General features: G+C 43.0%; 1 pseudogene; it reads left to right on the top strand.

Annotated features, from left to right (window-relative positions):
* Window positions 1-18,435: 18,435 nt before the first annotated feature.
* LOC116971655 lies at window positions 18,436-18,543 on the top strand (annotated as a pseudogene).
* Window positions 18,544-20,932: the final 2,389 nt, after the last annotated feature.

Raw genomic sequence — 20,932 nt, 5'->3', positions numbered from 1 at the left:
TAGTTCTCTGTTATCCCACTTCCACAGCTACTCCCTACACATCAGCAGCAACTCACAGAGACCAATTAACCTACAAATCCGGCACATGTTTGGAATGTGGGAGGAAACCTACGCGCCCACAGAGAGAACATGCAAACTCCACACATACAGCGCCCGAGGTCAGGATCGAACACGGGTCTCTGGTGCTGTGAGGCAGCAGCACTACCAGCTGCACCACTGTGTGACTTGATGGTTGACTTTCTATGCTTCATGATTCTACAACTCTGTAAGGTAATGAGAAGGAAATGCTCAAACCATATCTGTCACTGGCTCCTTGAGTGAAGAAAGTAAATGGATTATTTGGTGTAGCAAGGAATGGTTGTTGAATCAGCTATGGCTACTTGAACCTATAATTTTTAGCACTACACTGTTTTATTTTGGGAGGCATTTGATAACATTATAGAAAGTGGCTGCTCGAATTATAGATAATGGGAGGCAGACACAGAGAGAAAAAAAAGAAAAAAATATATTGTATTATTTAAAGCCAGGTAATTGTCCAGGATATTATCACTTGACAAGGCTGTCTGCTGTAAATGAATTAGGAAACTGTTGAAACATCTTTTGTGGCACATCTTTTAATAAGAACAGGTTTAAGATCCAATGAAGCTTTTGCAAAATACAGCAGGGACAATCTAATGAAGATTATATTACAAGCCAAGTCCTGTAGGAGGGGAGTATTAGAATGGTGTGTGGATCTGTGCTGAACACTGATACGCACTGTCTAAATTCAAGCTCTTCTCTTAGAGAAGTAAAACACCAATGCTTGCAACTATTAATTCCAATAAATGGACACTACTCATGCTTAATTGCCCTTGCTGACATGTACCTGTCCAAATATCTTGTGAATGTCATGATTGTACACCTGACCTTTTCTCCTTTGATACAATGAACTGCAGATGCTGGTTTGCAACAGAAAAAAAGACACAAAGTGCTGGAATACCTCAGCGGGTAAGGCGCCATTTCTGAAGAACATGGATAGGTGAGGTTTTGGATCGGGATCTTTCTTCAGACTGATTTGGGGGTTTAGGGGAAGAAAGCTAAACGAGAGGAGGGTCAGGACTGAAGAAGGTTCTCAACCTAAAACGTCACCTATCCATGTTCTCCAGGGACACTGTCTGATCTGCTGAGTTCCTCCAGCACTCTGTGTTGTTTATGGGAAGGACAAAGTCTGGCATGTAATAGACTGATACACGTGAGTGAGATTTTTTGATCGGTGGACAAAGGCCAGAGTTTAGTTTAGTTTTGTTTAGTTTAGTTTATTGTCAAATGTGCCGAGGTACAGGGACAAGCTTTTGTGGAAAGGTCCATACTGGATGACTCTATCTATGACTCAGTCCAGACTCTCCTTCTTAACTGAAACCTTCAAGACCCAACGCCATCTTCAACAATCTCCTCTGAACCATTTCCAGTTTAATGACATCCTTCCTACAGCATGCTGACCAGAATTGTATAGAATATTCCAAATGTACCTTCACCTTGTACAGCTGTAACATGATGTCCCAACTCCTGTGCTCAACACCCCGACTGGGGAAGGCAAGAAGATGGGACGTTGGTTAGTGTGGGAAAATTGTGCCGAAGGGCCTGCTTTTGCGCTGCATGACATTATTATTTCCTTATCTTGATCCATTTTGTAGCTGCTCTGCAATATCGCTTCAAGAACACAAGGCCCGTGTTAGTCACTCACCAGCGTCCTCAAGAGGACAAAGATTTGGTCTGAAGAAGGGTATCGACCTGAAACGTCACCTATTCCTTCTATCCAGAGATGCTGCCTGTCCCGCTGAGTTGCTCCAGCATTTTGTGTCTATTTAAGATGTGGACCTCCCCCCTCCGTTTGGTTAAGCGGCTTTAAATCACAGCTGAGCAGTTGGCCTTTCACTTGACATAATAATAATAATAATGGATGGGATTTATATAGCGCCTTTCTAATACTCAAGGCGCTTTACATCGCATTATTCATTCACTCCTCAGTCACACTCTGTGGTGATAAGCTACTTCTGTAGCCACAGCTGCCCTGGGGCAGACTGACGGAAGCGTGGCTGCCAATCTGCGTCTACGGCCCCTCCGACCACCACCAATCACTCACACACATTCACACACATTCACACACAGGCAAAGGTGGGTGAAGTGTCTTGCCCAAGGACACAACGACAGTATGCACTCCAAGCGGGATTCGAACCGGCTACCTTCCGGTTGCCAGCCGAACACTTAGCCCATTGCACCATCTGTTGTCCCACTTAGAGATGGGATGGCATTTCAATCAGCAAGGGGACAACTGGATGCACATTGTGCTCTGACCTTGCCGGCGATACCCAACATTGACTAGCTTTTGAAGGAAGGCCGAAAGGCTTGTGTTTGGAAACGTGCGTTAGATTTTGCCTGAAGCTGTGAGCGTCTTCCTGACATCCCGAAAGGTCTCGTAAACTGCCAATCTATCCTCACTCCCAGATTGTTCAATTATTTATGCTGCCGCCCGCCAAAATGCCCCCTTTCAGCTGGGGGATGAAGTTAGTCTCAGGTTATTACCTTGCTCTGCACAAAGTTTACCATAAAACCGATGCTGGGTAGAGTTTAATTGAGTGAGGATATCTGGAGCATGTGGTCTCTTGTTACTTCATCTTCAATCTGCTTCACACATTGCCTTGTCACCTTGTCAAGTGCAAAGAAATGTTCCCACCAAAGCCCCCAGCTTGTCTGAGATCCTGTCAGGCTTTATTTTAAAACCATTCTATTTCAGCAAGCTGTTTGCTCGCTCTTTCCTAGCCTCAAAATAATTTTAATAATTTTTTTCTAATGGGAGAGCAGGTGAGAAGAAGTCTCCCAGTGTTAACAGCAGTTTAGCATCCTCTGCCTCGAGAAATATGTCCCAGGTGGTGAAATGGATACTGTTTCCACCACAGTTAGTAACTTCTCCCTCTCACCACTCAAGGTGGTTGCCTCACGGTTCCAGAGACCCAAGTTCAATCCTGACTTCGGGCTCTGCCTGTGTGGAGCTTGCACATTCTCCCTGCGACCGCACAGACTCGTTTGCCCAAAGTAGGGGGATTGAGAATTAGAGGACAATGGTTTAAGGTGAGGGGGGAAAAGATTTAATAGGGGCAACGTTTTTCACACAGAGGATGGTGGGCATCTGGAATGAGCTGCCAGAGGAGGTAGTTGAGGCAGATACTTTAATAATATTTAAAATACATTTGAACAGGTACATGGGTAGGAAAGATTTACAGGCCAGATTTACACAGATTTATGGGCCTAATGGGATTAGCTTAAATGGAATATCTTGGTCAGTGTGGACGTTGAGCTGAAGGGCGTGTTTCCATGCTGTAAGACTCTAAGAGGGATACAGGCGAAATGCAGGCAGGTGGGACTAGTGTAGGAGGGCAGCTTGGTCGGCGTGGGCAAGTTGGGACAAAGGGTCTGTTTGGTCGGCGCGGGCAAGTTGGGACAAAGTGCCTGCTTCCCTGCTATATGAGTCTATATTGTCTATGACCATGAAAACAGAATGCTCAAAATGGACTTGGAGAGGTAATAATTTGTGGGGCTAAGGGGAAGGATTGGGCTATGGGACTAATGGGATCCCTTTATTGGAAAATAGCAGAGACTCAATGGACTAATTTGGTCTCCTTTTGTGCCATAACAATTCTACGATCCTCTATTATACTATCAAGTCAAGTGTGCCTTCTGCCAGAAGCAATGAGCTAATGAAATTGATAGTTAAAGGGTCAATTAGGATTCAGTTTTAGAGTCTGGAAGTGAACAACTGTTCATTTCTTAACTGGCTACCCTTGTGAGATTAATACATTTGTTTTTACCCACATTCTTGGGATTTATGTGCGACAAATCATGAAACGATCTTCCACGCTGATTAATCCTCCTTGTCATTCATCTCTTAGGTCTTTATTTAATTAGGATGGGAGATGATTGTAGTGTCGTCACCCAACACAGTGAGAGTATATATCTCATAGGCCGAGACATCTTTGTGAATGTTTAGTTTAGATTTAGTTTAGTTTAGAGATGCAGCACTTTGTGTTCATCCAACAATTTATGTCTATCTTTATATCTGAGGAGCCTTTTTGTGCAAAGTATTATGTACCATTAATTGGACAGAAGTTGTGATGAGTGCTATAGAAATGCAAGGTATTTCCTTCAATAGAAAGGACGTCATTAAACTGGGAAAGAGGGCAGAGAAGATTTATGAGCATGTTGCCAAGACTTGCTTGCCTGAGCTATGGGAAGAGGTTGGGCAGGCTAGGATTTTATTCCTTGTAGTGCAGGTGGCTGAGGGATGATCGTATAAAATCACTAGGGGAATAGATGGGGTGAATGCACAGAGTCTTATACCCAGGGGAGGGGAATCAGGGCAAAACGTAATCTGAATCAGAGGGGCAACCTTTTCATTCAGGGTGGTGGGTTTGTGGAACGAGCTGGCAGAGGAAGTAATTGAGGCAGGTGCAATAATACCATTCAAAAGACACTTGGCTAAGTACATGGATAGGAAAGATTTAGAGGGGCATGGGCCAAATAGGATTTGCTTAGATGGGGTACCTTGGTTAGTGTGGACAAGTAGGGCTGAACAGCCTGTTTCTGTGCTGTATGGCTCTATGACTCCATGACACCTTATCTACAGGCATAGTTTTGAATATCACACGTGGACTACTGGTTATTCATCTGTGGATTTCCCTTTGAGGCTGTTTTGACATCCCGCACCCCAGTAGAGCTATGAATGGCAGAATCTTTATTGTTGCATATCTCGAACCGTTCCGAACATTTGCAGTCATTTTCTGTAATTATAGTTCAATGGAAAAAAGCATGAATTAAATAATGCCTGTCTGTGTCAAGCAGCCATCTGGTAATCGGTAATAAGCTGCAGTCCCACTTGCTGTTGCTTTTACAATCTTTTATTTAAATATCACAATCTAGAACTCTGTGTGTGTTTCATAACATTTCCGGGCCTTCTGGCACTATCAAAAGTTGGACATGTTAGTTTAAACACAAATTTTATATATTGATTAGTAGAAGCAGAGTTTGTTTGGTGAATTGAGAAGTTTTGCTACGTTGTGAAGAGAAATTAGTGTTGAAGCACAGCACAGCACAGAAACAGGACATTTCACCAATTGTATCCATGCTGACAATTATAGTAGCAATGTTACAAAATTTTGAGATTTTAAAAATCAAGTCTGCAATTTATCCCATCAGATAAAGCATAAAAAGAAGTTTAATTTGACACCTAATTCACTTTCATATCTTCAGTATTAAAATAGTTACGGCCATTTTTATACTCGGAAATTAGCATCTTGTTCCCTATTGCTTTTCCATTGACTTAACTCAAAAGCTGTGATCGAGGACAGTCAAAAGCCCATAACTTTGTTAAAATTAAGAAAACTGAATGAAATTTTCAGTTATTATAGATTGAAGCATTCTGAAACAAATATAAAACATCTTACTAGGATGACCTGAAATTATAATTAGTTAATTACCTAATTGTAGCTAATTGCAAAATTGACCGTTGTGACGGAAATAGTAGTAAACACCCAGACTGCCTTGAAAATTCAAAAATGTGATATTCTCAAGATCAGAATTTTAATATTATTGTATTATATGCTGGAAGTCCGTAACAGATAGATAAATAAATTACAATTTCTAGCAATAGACCAAGTCTTTATGAAGATCAGTTGCTAGCTGGTACATTGGCATATCATAATCAGTAGCATCATCATACTCCTCAGATTGTAACCAATAAGCAACTCTGTACACCTTGTTTTTCATCAACTTTTCAATTTTGGCATTGTAAACTACAAGTTTTTGCTCTTCAAACCATGCATGGCATGCCTTTCTGCCCACTACTTTCCCATTAAGAATGTCCTGTAGATTCCATTTCTTAAGAAAAGGATAATTTTTTTAAATAGCCTAAGTATCCAAATAATAAACTAATCCCATTCACACAAGAATTCACAATATAACATGATTTTAAAATCTCACTGTCATGAATTTATATGCCAGATGGAAGGAATTTAATGTTTAATTCCGATAAATTAATCTAGAAACATCCACCCAAAATATAATCAAAATTATTGTTTTTGCACAATACGTGACAAACTGTTGTGAATATTTAGTTTAAAAATAATGAATATTGGAGAGAGAATAACACAAAATATAGACAATTTAGACGGCTTATGACATGATTCTCCCAAAAAATGGGCATTTTAATCATCTTGCTTCTGGAACGCGATCGATTGGAACGTTGCATTTGCGGTGAATTTGAACTCCATATCGGCAGGAAAGACACTGGTGGTTCGTATGGGGCCCAAATAACATTTTCGTAACGTAAAATTAGATTAAAGCCATCCCAAGAAGCAAGATTATATGTAAAATAAACAACACCCTTTGTTTTGTCCCGTTCTTGCGATCCGTCACGTTGTAGGCGTTGAGGGCGTTAGAAGTCGCTTTTTATTTTAATATAATTATTAAATTGTCTAACGATTTAAAAAAAAAACGGGAACAGAAGTCCGATCGATTTTTCTTCAGCAGCAAGCAGCCCGAGTAAATCCCTCTCCGACAGGCAGCATGACAACTATGCAGATATTTATCTCATTTTATTTGCACCTTCCATTGACTCCATCTATACCACGCTCTCGGCAAGCCCACCAGCATAATCAAGGACCAGTCTCACCCCAGTCACGCCCTCTTGCACACTTCCAGATTCAGAGGTAGACAAAAATGCTGGAGAAACTCATCAGGTGAGGCAGCATCTATGGAGCGAAGGACAAAAATGCTGGAGAAACTCAGCGGGTGAGGCAGCATCTATGAATAAATCTATGGATCTATTGCTCCATAGATGCTGCCTCACCCACTGAGTTTCTCCGGCATTTTTGTCTACCTTCAATTTTTTCGGCATCTGCAATTCTTTCTTAAACACCTCCAGATTCAGGGTCAGTTTCCTCCCGGCTGTATAGTAGGAAACTGAACCGTCCTCTCATCAGCCAGAATGCAGTCTTGACCTCCCATCTACCTCATTGGAGACCTTTGAACTTTTTTGAATCAGGCCTTATCGTTATACCTTCAACATTATATCTTTGCACTTAATGTTGCATCCTCTATCCTTTATCTGTGCATTGTGGACAGCTTGATTGTATTCATGTATAGTCTTTGACAAACAAAAGCTTTTCACTGTATCTCGGTAGACGTGACAATAATAAACTAAACTAAACTAAACTCCCCCACATTCTACCAGTCACTTATACATGAGGGGATATTTACAATGGACAATTAACATGCCACCCCACATGCCTTTGTGGATGCAAGAATATTGCAGATGCTGGAATCTTGAGCGAAACACAAAGTGCTGAAGGAACTCAGTAGGTCAGGCAGCATCTGTGGAGGTAATTGACGTAACGGTTTGGGTTGGGACCCTTCTTAAGGCTGATGTTCTTGTGATGAGATTCAGTGTAGTACAGCACAGAAACGGGATAGCGTTAACGTATGGGGTGATCACTGGTTGGCGCATACCTGGTGGCTGAAAGACCTGTTTCCACACCATATCTCTAAAGTCTAAAGTCCAAATTAATAACTTTTAATATCATTGGGGAAAAAAAATCCAAAGTCCGAAGTGCAACCATAGTGGGCCCATAGTAGTTCATTGTTGAAGTTAATGTTATACAGTTTTCATAAGCTTGATGGATGTTGGGAAGAAGCTGTTCTTGAACCTAGTGTTCACAGTTTTCAGGCTCCTGTACCTCCTTCCCAGTGGTTGGAGGGAAATGAGAGCATGGTCAGGGTGGGATGGGTCTTTGATGATATTGGTTGCCTTTTTGGGGTAGCCGTGGGGTTGCTGCCTTACAGCACCAGAGACCCGAGTTTGATCCTGACTATGGGTGCTGTCTGTGCGGAGTTTGCACATTCTCTCTGTGACCACCTGGGTCCGCTCTAGATGCTCCGGTTTCTACCCACATTCCAAAGACGTGTAGGTTACTTGGCTTCTGCAAATTGTCCCTGGAGTGTAGGACGGAATTAGTAGTCAGAGACTGATTGTTGGTTGGCGTGGACTCGGTGGGCCAAAGGGCCTGTTTTCACACTGTATCTCTAAACTAAAACTAAAGTAATCCTCCTATAGATCCCTTTGGTGTTGGGGGGGCAACCCGTTATGGACCAGGCAGTGTCTGCCACTGTAATCTAATTTCTTGGGTGTTTAAGTTGAGAAAGGTGCTATAGAAATGCAGGTTCTCCCTTTGAACAGAGAAAAAAAAACAGGAGCAGAGAAAAAAAGCGAGCGTGAGACATTAATGGGTGAACATCTTTTTCTATTCAGTACAACAAAGGCAAGAATGCAGATACGAATATAACACGACATGTAATCTGTCTTCTTTTATTGTACAACATCAAACGATCTTAACGGAATTTGACAGCCATTTTACATTCCCTCAGAAATATGTGTCTACTCTCTAAATTGCTCGGCACTGTAACAGATGTGGCCAGATATTACACTTGAGCTGTTAACACGGTGAATCACGTCACACTGTCGGGCTGGTGCAGCTTCATAACACAGTCATAACAAGCCTGAGTGACTTCAGCCTTGAACCTCACCATTCAGTAGCAAAGGTGAGTATCCCGTTTCCATGGGTTCGACAGGGATTAGCAAGCTCGCTGGAATCATATATACACCCCATGCTTAGTTCAGCTTAGTTTAGAGACACAGCACAGAAACAGGCCCTTCAGTCCACCGAGTACACACAGGGACTAGCGATCACCCCGTACGATAGCACTACCCTACACACGGGGGGACAATTTACAACCAAAGCCAATTAACCTCCAAACCTGTCTTTGGAGTGTGAGAGGAAACTAGAGCACCTGGAGCAAACCCACGTGGTCACGGGGAGAATGTACTAACTCCGTACAGACAGCACCCGTAGTCAGGATCGTACCCAGGTCTCTGACGATGTAAGGCAGCAACTCTAGCTCTGCGCTATCATGTCTAATATAATCACTGGTCCCATTCAGTTTCACCTGGGGATAAAATCTTGTATATTCATAACCACATTCTGAAGCACTTCACAGCCAATTAAACTCTGTTATAATATCCCGTGAACCTTCAGTGTTAAAACATTTTTGAGTTATACTCACAGGGTTGATTTTACAGTCGTGGATTGTAGTTACTGACTCACTTGCCAATGGAAACGTGATCTTACTTTGGCTTATTATAAAACTCACTCATCATTGTTATCATCTTAACAATGCTTTTATAGCACTCTCTTCATGCATTGTGCAGTGCACCCCCCACATTCTCTGTGTAAAAAAAAACTTCATTAAACATCTCTATTAAACTTTCTCCATCTCCCTTTATTGCTGTGCCCTCTAGTGTTGGAGAAAGGGTTCTGACTGTCTACCCTATCTAACCCTCTCATAACTTTCAGATTGGAATCCTTCTTCCATCTAGTCTTCGCTTGTGTTTTGCTCAAGATTCCGACATCTGCAGTTTTTTGTGTATCCTTCCTTCTCCCCTGTCCCTGCTTCATTACAAGATTCTTCTGTTACAATGATCCAATCAATGAATCAATCATACTTATTGTCACATGTGCCTCGGTAGAGTTTTTCATACAGCCCAGGAAAATCATATGGCAGACTACCTGGGCAGTACACAAAGAGTCACCGTGTTTCTGGCGCTGACAAAGATTAAGAAGTTTTTAGTACAGTCTTATCTTCTCGCAGCGGTGAACCAGGCCTGCTGCCGTATGTGGCCTCACGCGACCCGCCGGGTCCCTCTTAGTACTTGGCAGTTTGGTAAAGGAATCCCAAAGACTAGGGCCCAATTAAATGAAGGCACTATCACTATAAGTGACATGAGTAACACAGCACATCTTAGTTGGCATGGGCAAGTTGGGCCGAAGGGCCTATTTCTGTGCTGTCTACCTCTGTGACTATGCCACATCATTAAGGAGGATAAAGAGTAGCCACCTCTGAGATGCATAGAGAAGTCACAGTACAGAAACAAGCCCTTCTGCATATTGAGTCCGAGCAAACCATTAAGCAAAGCACAGAGTGCTGGACTAACTCAACAGATTAGACAACTTCTCTGGAGAACATGGATAGGTGACGTTTCGGGTCGAGATCCTTCTTCAGAGTGGTGAATCTCTGGAATTCTCTGCCACAGAAGGTAGTTGAGGCCAGTTCATTGGCTATATTTAAGAGGGAGTTAGATGTGGCCCTTGTGGCTAAAGAGATCAGGGGGTATGGAGAGAAGGCAGGTACAGGATACTGAGTTGGATGATCAGCCATGATCATATTGAATGGCGGTGCAGGCTCGAAGGGCTGAATGGCCTACTCCTGCACCTATTTTCTATGTTTCAGACTGATTGTGGTGGGGGGGAGTGGGAAAAACCAGGAAGACAGGTGGGGCCAGGACAAAGCCGGGTGAACGATGTGTGGTTACATGTGAAGGGGGGTTGAAAAGCAGATGGTTGGATGAAGGCCAGAAAATTGTGAGACAAGGATAGAAGAGGATGGCACAGTGGTGCAACGTTAGAGTTGCTACCTTACAGTGCCTGGGTTTGATCCTGACTATGGGCACTGCCTGTACGGAGTTTGTACGTTCTCCCTGTGACTGTGTGGGTTCTCTTCGGGTGCTCTGGTTTCCTCCCACACTCCAAAGACGAACAGGTTTGTATGTTAATTGGCTGGAATAAGTTATTAAACAAATTGCCCATCGAGTGAGTAGATGAGTGTACAGGTTGATCGCTGGTCAACGCAGACTTGGTGGGTGGAAGAGCCTGTTCTATGCTGTATCTCTAAAGTTTAAAGTCGAAAGGTCCGAATTGTGAACCCAGAGGAAGAAATATAGCTGGAAGACGAGGAGGGGGAAAGGGTGAAATTAGTGTGAACCCAGGTGGGGCATTATTGGAGAAGGGGAGGGTGATAGGGGTTAGGTTGTACGTTAGTTACCCACAATTGGAAAATGTAATGTCAAATGGAGTAAGAGTTGCTGTTCCTTTTACACTAACCCTTTAATACTAATCATTGTTTGCCCCACATTCCCATCACTCACCACCCCCACCCCCAAGTTTGTACCATCCACACAAAAACTAGGGGGCATTTACAGATGCTAATTAACCGACTTAGCTGCACGTCTTTGGGATGTGGGAGGAAACCAGGGAACCCACGCAGTCACAGGGAGAACGTGTAAACTCCGCACAGACAGCACCCGATCAAACCTGGATCATTGGAAACATTTCCGGGAACATGGGTCAAACACGGGCGATTGAGACTAGTGAATGGCATCTTGGTCGGCACGGGGGAGTTGGGCTGAAAGGCCTGTTTTCCTGCTGCATGTCTCAGATCACAGCAAAGCGCAGCTCAAGAGTTAAATTGGTTAGTAGGACTTTTTCAAAGTGTAAATGTTGGAATTTCGGATCCAGATGCCAAAGCTCTGTGTGAGGGAATAACGACAATTTATTTTGCTGATTGGATGATTTACGGTGCTGTAAATTCCCAACAGATGCTTGGTTGATTTGCTGAGAATGTTGATTCAACTGCGAAAGAACCAGCACTGTCAGCCTTGAGATCTTGTCCCGAGTTCAGACCTCTAGAATCCCTGATGTTGGGGTATAACAATAATGTGCTTTGGATTGGGTGCATCAAAAGGTTGACTGGTACACAACCGTATCACAAGTATGTGTTCACGAAGGAACTGCAGATGCTGGAAAATCATGTCCTCATTCTTCAGGGAACGGGGATTCCCCTCCTCCACCATAGATGAGGCTCGCACCAGGGTCTCTTCCATACCACGCAACACTGCTCTCTCTCCCCACCACCGCACTCGCAGCAAGGGCAGAGTCCCCCTAGTCCTCACCTTTCACCCCACCAGCCGTCACATACAACAAATAATCCTACGTCATTTTCACCACCTCCAACGTGACCCCACCACTCGCCACATCTTCCCATCTCCCCCAATGTCTGCCTTCCGCAAAGACCGCTCCCTCCGCAACTCCCTTGTCAATTCTTCCCTTCCCTCCCATACCACCACCTCCCCGGGCACTTTCCTTTGCAACCGCAAGAAATGCAACACCTGTCCCTTCACCTCCCCCCTCGACTCCATTCAAGGACCCAAGCAGTCGTTCCAGGTGCGACAAAGGTTCACCTGTATCTCCTCCAACGTCATCTACTGCATCCGCTGCTCTAGATGTCAGCTGATCTACATCGGTGAGACTAAGCGGAGGTTGGGCGATCGTTTCACCGAACACCTCCGCTCGGCCCGCAAGAACCTACCTGACCTCCTGGTGGCTCAGCACTTCAACTCCCCCTCCCATTCCCAATCCGACCTCTCTGTCCTGGGTCTCCTCCATTGCCAGAGTGAGCAACACCGGAAATTGGAGGAACAGCACCTCATATTCCGTTTGGCGAGCCTGCATCCGACGGGCATGAACATTGAATTCTCCCAATTTTGTTAGCCCTTGCTGTCTCCTCCCCTTCCTTAGCCCTCGAGCTGTCTCCTCCCATCCCCCAGCCCCGGGCTCCTCCTCCTCCCTTTTTCCTTCCTTCTCCCCGCCACCCCCTATCAGTCTGAAGAAGGGTTTTGGCCAGAAACGTTAACCATTTCCTTCACTCCATAGATGCTGCTGCACCCGCTGAGTTTCTCCAGCATTTTTGTGTACCTTCGTATCACAAGTATGCTTGTGCAGGAAGGAACTGCAGATGCTGGTTTATACCGAAGATAGACACAAAGTGCTGGAGTAACTCAGCGGGTCAGGCAGCATTTCTGGAGAAAAAGGATTGGTGATGTTTTGGGTCGGAATCCTTCATGAGTCTGCAGTTAAGGGAATAGGGGGTTATGGATCATTTACGGGCAGATGAGATCAGTTCGGCACAAAAATTGTGTGCCATAGAGGCTTTTCCTATGCCATATTGTTCTATGTTCAATGTAATGAGAACTTACTTTCCTTACTGATAACAAATGCTAATTAGATTAGATTAGATTAGATTTGTTTATTGTCATTCAGACCTTTCGGTCTGAACAAAATTTTGTTTCCCTGCAGTCATACATATAATTTAAAAAATAACAAAAACACACAATCAACACAAATTTAACCCACCACAGTGAGTTCACCAAACACCTCCTCACTGTGGTGGAAGGCAAAATCTTAAAGTCTCTGTCTCTTTCCTCTTTGTTCTCCCTCTGCGCCGAGGCGACGGTTCAAACTCCGCAGGTGGTCGCTGCAGCCGCCACAGCTTCGGGGCCGAGTCGGGTCACCGCTGCTGCTGCCGCCGCCACAGCTCCAGGGCCGAGTCGGGTCTCCGCTGCCGCTTACTCCGCCACAGCTTCGGGGCCGAGTCAGGTCTCCGCCGCCTCCGCCACAGCTTCGAGGCCGAGTCGGGTCTCCGCTGCCGCTGCCGCTGCCGCCGCCACAGCTCCAGGGCCGAGTCGGGTCTCCGCTGCTGCTGCCACCGCTACAGCTTCGGGGCCGAGTCGGGTCTCCGCTGCCGCTGCTGCTGCCGCCGCCGCCACAGCTTCGGTGCCGAGTCGGGTCTCCGCCGCTGCTGCTGCTGCTACAGCTCCGATGCCGCCAGCTCCGCCATTAGGCCTCGGCGCAGACGGAGACGGGGACGGGGAATACGACCGAAGAAAAAGTCGCATCCCCCGAAGGAAGAGACCAAAGCATGTTTCTCCCACCCACACCCACACACATACATACACAATTTAATAAAACAAAATTAACTAAAACATGACAAGGAACAAAAGCCAGCGCCGCCATCTTCGTATATGAATATGTTAAGGGCCTGTCACAACCTAATTCACGACCTTTTTTTACTCGTGGACATTTTTCATCAGGCTAGAAAAACACCCTGACCTACTTGATGCCACGAGTACCTATGACTTGCATCACAACCTACCTACGGCCTCCTATGACCTCCTACGACCTTGTGACGACCATGCTGCGAGTATGAGTCAAGGGTAAACTCGGCAGAGGTTGGGAATTAGGTTGTGAAAGTGGGACAGGCCCTTTAGAGTCATGATGAGTCATAGTCATACAGTATGGAAGCAGGCCCTGCGGCCCAACTTGCCCATGCCGACCAACATGCCCCATCTACACTAGTCCCACCTGCCCGTGCTTGGCAATATCCCTCTAAACCTATCCTATCCATGTACCTGTCCTAATGTCTCAAACGTTATGTTTGTACCAGCCTCAACTACCTCCTTCTACAGCTCGTTCTATATACCCATATGTTGATGGAAAGCATAGAAATATATAATTTCTGTCTGTATAAGTGGCATGCAACATAAAATGTATTTACAGTTATTTGAATTAACTTTATTTAGAAGAAATAAATAAATACGTTTATCTTTTGTTGCCAGTATTATTCCATCAATTCAAGTCTCCCAGTCAGTGCAAGTTCCATTCTACGCTACCCATGGCACCAGACTGTGGCATTTCAATTTCATTTTACCCTTCAGGGTTTGCGGCGAAAAGGTGGAATCAGTTATAAATGGGAATTTGTCAAATAACCTGACATTTGTCTAAAGATCAGCCTTGCCAACGAAGGCAAGGTCTTGAAGCTCATGAGTGGAAACAAGATTTGGAAAAGGTTACTAAAGTTAATTGTATCTTCCATTGGACAAGAGGGAATCTTAAGCAGAGCTGAACAAACTGACAGCAAAGAGCGGACAAGGGAAGGGGGGAAATTTCCCTCGTGGTCTCTGGTGGATGGTCATTCAAAACAGTGACACATACTGGAGAAAGTGCAAATAGTTTAGTTTATTGTCATCATATGTACCGAGGTGTAGTTTGTCGGTAACCTTTCTGTCCACGGTCTCCTCCATTGTCAGAGTGAGGCTAAATGCAAATTGGAGGAACAGCATCTTATATTTCGTGTGGGCAGCTTACAGCCCAGTTGTATCAATATTGATTTCTCTGACTTCAAGTAGCCCCAGCATTCCCTCTCTCTCCATTCCTCCCCCACCTAAGTCGCAGCAGCTTCAGTTGCCTGTTTCCTTTATCATCATTAATTTTTTGCATATCTTCCATTCATTGTTCTTTATCTCTCTACATCAGCGTCTATATCTCTCATTTCCCTTTTCCCTAACTAGTCTGAGGAAGAGTCTCGACCCGAAACAACACCCTTTCCTGCTCTCCAGAGATGCTGCCTGTCCCGCTGAAGTACTCCAGCTTTTTGTGTCTATTTGTGGTTTATCAAGGAAAGGTCTAGTCAGTCACAGGGGAAATGCAAGCACAGATGAAACATACTCCTATCCAACAGGACGTCATCAAAGCCACACCATCATCATCATCAAATGGATGGGTACCAACCAACCAACCAAACCAGGCACAGTAAAAAGCTTTTGTTTGCATGCGATCCAGTCAAAGAAAAGACTATACAATCAAGCAAGAGTTTTTTTTTTTGTTTTTTTTTTAATTTTATTTTTATTAGAAGTACAGTAAATTACAGTAATACACAGTAAGGAAAGTGAGCAAGAATCGTGAAGGTGCAGGAAAGTGTTGGGAGAAGAAAGCCCCTTGGGGAAGAAATTAGAGAAGGAAGTAAAGAAAGGAAATAAGACCCTAGAAAGAAAAGAAAAAAAAGGAAAAACAATCGATCTATTGTAACACAAAACTCCGCAAAAAAGGATATACCAACCGTGTTTAAAAAAAATATATATTTTATACCCCCGTTACCAGATCCTGGTACCATTTATCTTTTAAATTACTATTGCACCTTATGCTTGTAATAGTTCCATAAATGCAGACCACGTCTTTTGGAAGTGGTCTGCTTTGCTTGCTAGGAGGAGTCTCATCTCTTCCAAGTGTAGTGTTTCGAACATGTTTGAAATCCACATTTTTATTGTTGATATTGGAGCATTTTTCCAAAATTTGAGTACAGGTATAAGCTTTTTTCCCATTATTAGCCCGTAATTAAGTAAGTTCTTTTGAAACACATTTAATTCGGGGTTACCTTCCGATATTCCAAAAATGATCCATTCTGCTTTTGGTACAAGTTTTATTTTAAATAATTTTGTGAAGATTTCAAATATTTCGTTCCAGAATTTTTGAATTTTTATACAGAAAACAAAAGAGTGCGCTATGGTAGCTTCTTGTGACTGACATTTGTCACAAATGGGTGAGACATTGGGGAAAAGTTTATTTATTTTAGTTTTTGAATAATATAGTCTATGTAATGTTTTATATTGAATTAGAGTATGTCGTACGTTGATCGAGCATTTATGCACATGTAGTAAGTGTTTATCCCAGCTCTCTTTTGAATTTTTTATAGCTAGTTCTTGTTCCCAGTCTCTTCTAATACTATCGGTTGTAGGTATTTCTATATTTAAAATAATGTTGTATAAGTATGATATTAGATTTGCTGATTCAGCCTTTGTCTTCATGGCTTCATCCAATAAGTCTGGGGGCATGTTATGATAGTCTTTTGTGTATTTTTTCAGATAGTCACGGATTTGAAGATATTTAAAATATTGATTATTTTTCAAATTATATTTCAGTTGTAATTGTTGAAATGATAATAATTTTCCTAATTCATACGAGTCTCCGAGCGTTTTGATTCCCATTCTTTCCCATTGTGTAAATGATTTATCTATAATTGAGGGTTTAAACGACGGGTTATTGACTATTGGCATTAAAAGAGATAGATTTCTTAATTTTAGATTCTGTTTTATTTGTTTCCAAGCTCTAATTGTGCTATGTATCATTGGATTTTTATTATAATTTTTGTTATTCAGATTCATTGGTGAGAGGAGAGTCGCTCCTGTATTACACGGAGAGCAGTCCTCTCTCTCCATTACAATCCAGTCCACCTGCTGGGCAGAATTGTCCAGCAGGTGAATCATATTTTTAATATTTACTGCCCAATTATAGTACATAAAGTTAGGGAGCGCTAGACCACCCATCTCTTTTGGTTTACTAAGGCGTGCTCTTTGTATTCTGTGGGATTTGTAATCCCATATAAAATTTGTAATGTCTGAGTCTAGTTTTTTGAAAAACTTTTTTGGAAGATATATTGGAATTGATTGAAATAAATATAAGATTTGTGGTAAAAAGATCATTTTTATAGCATTTATTCGACCTATTAAAGACATCGGGAGCGTTTTCCAGAATTTTACTTCGGAGTCACGTGAGTGACTACATGAAGAGCCCGCCAGTACGCATGCGTGTCATTATCGCTACACGCATTGTGAACAAGTCATTACGAGAAGAAATCCTCGAGTGGGTAAGTCCCATAGCAGCACCTTATACAGGGCTGTATCTCACTTCTACTATTACAGGGAAGTGCTTGAGGAAAAGTCAGACTCAGGGAGAAGGAAGCAGCACCTTTTCTATAGGGCTATAATCATGCTTCTCTCTCCCCAGTAGACTCTTCTGTCAGAAGAGTGCTGGGGTCAAGTCTAGGGCAAACCCTGGACAGGTAAACAGATGTAAGAGCTGTAACAATGAGGTGATGCCTTTTCTAAGTCACAAAGTACATAGAGTGCATTATTGGTCCTTTCCTGATAGAAATACAGGAATACTTATGTTGTGACTGAAGGCTTTAGCAGTCCAAACATTTACTGACAAATTCCATTCCCATCTGGGAAGTCACACGGGAATGTCTGTCTATGTTTCAGGGGGAACAACAGTACAGCTGTGAGTAAAGCTAACTGGGAAAGATCTACAAACCAGATTAGAAGCCAGCATAGACCATATGTTTTCTATCTACTGCAGGGGCAAACATTAGCTGTCACCATAGCTGTTACTTGCCACCGGGGATTGTAAATCCCTGAATGTACTAAACTAATCAATTTATGCATCTGGTTACATCCAACCGGGATTGACGCGGGCCTGTGTAAACCCGAAACCTCCTAGCAAAACCTTTTTATTTGGAGGTGACCTATCTAGAAGGTCAAGGAGTTGGACAATGAAGCCAAACTGGAGCTCATCTAAACGTCCAAACATCATCCTCAAAGGTATCGCCCCTATGCTGGAAGATGTGTACACCCACAACACACGGCCTCGGGGATCCAGAAGAAAACAGTAAAACCAGAAGGAAGCAAGGAGGTTGGTGCGAGAAGACATCGAATAAATAACTTTTTGACACTCATATCTTAAACAGTATCCGGGGATACACAATAGAATTTTACAACACATAATCTTCTAGTCCAGCTGATATATCGAGAGAGGAATTTGGAGGAGAACACCAAATGGATATTGGGCTATAGTTTTTGCTGGTGTTTCTACACGATATGGAACACCAGATGCCGATCTACTCGTATCCAGACATAATCACCAATTACCAAATATGTCATATGGGATACAGACACTGGACATCAGCAACAGATGGGGTTTTTAGCTGCATTGCAAGGGAAGAATTATTATCTACGCATTCCCTTCCTAACAAAATAGGATATGGCGCTTGACGCATCAAACATAGATCAGATCTCGGCTTTTTGGCTAAGATCAAGCATAATATCTGTTCATCAGTTTAAATATCTGATATGTCCCTTATCTAGGGACCATATATTAAAAAATTTAAAAATAAAAAATAAAAAATAAATAATACGATATATTCGTTTTAAGAACGGAAACCTTTTCTATTGTTAAGTATATTCGTTTTAAGAACGAAAATGGCAAGCATTGATTCAAAGGATGCTTACAATTTCAGTACCCATAAAAGGTGACCACGGACGTTATTTTTATCTAATTGGATGGCTCAGCTCTAGCAGTATAGAGCACTACCTAATGTGTTTACATTAGCACCTAGGTTATTTACAAAATATAACAACCAGCCACACAATGGTAATGGCTTCTTTGGATGACATACTAATTGTGCGGAAACTTAGGACGGGCTGAACAAACGGTAACAGCCACTTAACAATTATTTGGAAACTAGGATTCATTATCCATCCAATTAAATCAAAATTGAAGCCTTCAAACTAAAGGGATTATTTGGGGTTCACCATTAACTCAGTTCCTCATGTCAGTAACTTTGCCAACAGAGGTTACAACCTTAATAGAGGCATACAGCAAAATCATTGACATGAGGATAAACCATCCATCAGACTGGTAGCAAGAATATTGGCAACATATGGTTTCCAGCCACATAATTCAGACCCTTACATTATAAAGATTTACAGAGGGCCAAAATATGAGCTCTTAAAATTAATGGTGATCATTTCGATAGAATGATGAAGCCATACAGAAGCCATATTGGAACTAAATGGTGGAAAGATAACATTGGGCATTGGTCCAATCCTATCATTGTCAGCAACCAGTCTATGGTCCTACATATGGATGCTATGCACTAGGATGGTGTGTTACCAATTCCATCTCCAGCTGTGGAGGAAGATGGAATACACAGGAAGCATCATTATTACTAACACTGGGCATAACTACCTGGAAATGTTGGGTGTTGTTTCATGGCCTAAAGTCATGTTGCTCTGGAATATATTAAACAGGTTATTAGATTATAAATTAACAACACTACTGTGGTAGCACATATCAACCACATGGGTGAAAGGGAATCTACATAGAAACATAGAAACATAGACATTAGGTGCAGGAGTAGGCCATTCGGCCCTTCGAGCCTGCACCGCCATTCAATATGATCATGGCTGATCATCCAACTCAGTATCCCGTACCTGCCTTCTCTCCATACCCTCTGATCCCCTTAGCCACAAGGGCCACATCTAACTCCCTCTTAAATATAGCCAATGAACTGGCCTCGACTACCCTCTGTGGCAGAGAGTTCCAGAGATTCACCACTCTCTGTGTGAAAAAAGTTCTTCTCATCTCGGTTTTAAAGAATTTCCCCCTTATCCTTAAACTGTGACCCCTTGTCCTGGACTTCCCCAACATCGGGAGCAATCTTCCTGCATCTAGCCTGTCCAACCCCTTAAGAATTTTATAAGTTTCTATAAGATCCCCTCTCAATCTCCTAAATTCTAGAGAGTATAAACCAAGTCTATCCAGTCTTTCTTCATAAGACAGTCCTGACATCCCAGGAATCAGTCTGGTGAACCTTCTCTACACTCCCTCTAGGATAATGTCCTTCCTCAGATTTGGAGACCAAAACTGTACGCAATACTCCAGGCGTGGTCTCACCAAGACCCTGTACAACTGCAGTAGAACCTCCCTGCTCCTATACTCAAATCCTTTTGCTATGAAAGCTAACATACCATTCACTTTCTTCACTGCCTGCTGCACCTGCATGCCTACTTTCAATGACTGGTGTACCATGACACCCAGTTCTCGCTGCATCTCCCCTTTTCCTAGTCGGCCACCATTTAGAAACAATCATGTAACAATCTGGCCAACACAATTTGGCAACCTCATCGGGGGGGGGTACTAAGGGAAATACTACGAGACTCTGCGTCTGGTGTTTTAATAGTACCCGACTGACCTACCCAACCATGGTTCTCGGTGGTACTGGGAATGAGATTAGAACCATGCAGCACCATCCAAAACAGACGATGAAGTATGGGGAAAACCACCCGTGCCATGAACATATAAATCGCTTAAATCATAGAGTCTGAAAGCGCCGCTATTACATCTGGGACTGACGGCCAGAGCAATGGACATGATCACAGCGGGCCACAGACAATCAACCTAAAGACAATGTCTAAAATACATAAACTAATGGGAGATGTGTTGCAACCATAATACATCATCCAGCCTGTTTGGAAGCTTTGTTAACCTACAGGGGCTTAGTATTAGTGACATCAACTGTGCCAGAAGTGGCCCATCTACTTACCTATGGCAAGAGAACGGAACAACAGCTTATGAAGGACACTTTTTATGGGAATTCCCCAAAGACCAGGTATTCCCAAATATGGGACATCAGCATCGTCTTAACGTTGTTAAAGAACTGGGCTCCAGCCACAGCGCTGTCATTACAGTTTTTTGACATTTTACAAAACTGTCATGCTGAT

Source organism: Amblyraja radiata, chromosome 3, assembly GCF_010909765.2.
Source record: "Amblyraja radiata isolate CabotCenter1 chromosome 3, sAmbRad1.1.pri, whole genome shotgun sequence".
NCBI classification, from domain to species: Eukaryota; Metazoa; Chordata; class Chondrichthyes; order Rajiformes; family Rajidae; genus Amblyraja; species Amblyraja radiata.
Note: the sequence above shows the minus strand (reverse complement) of the source record. Positions and strands in the feature narration are given on the sequence as shown.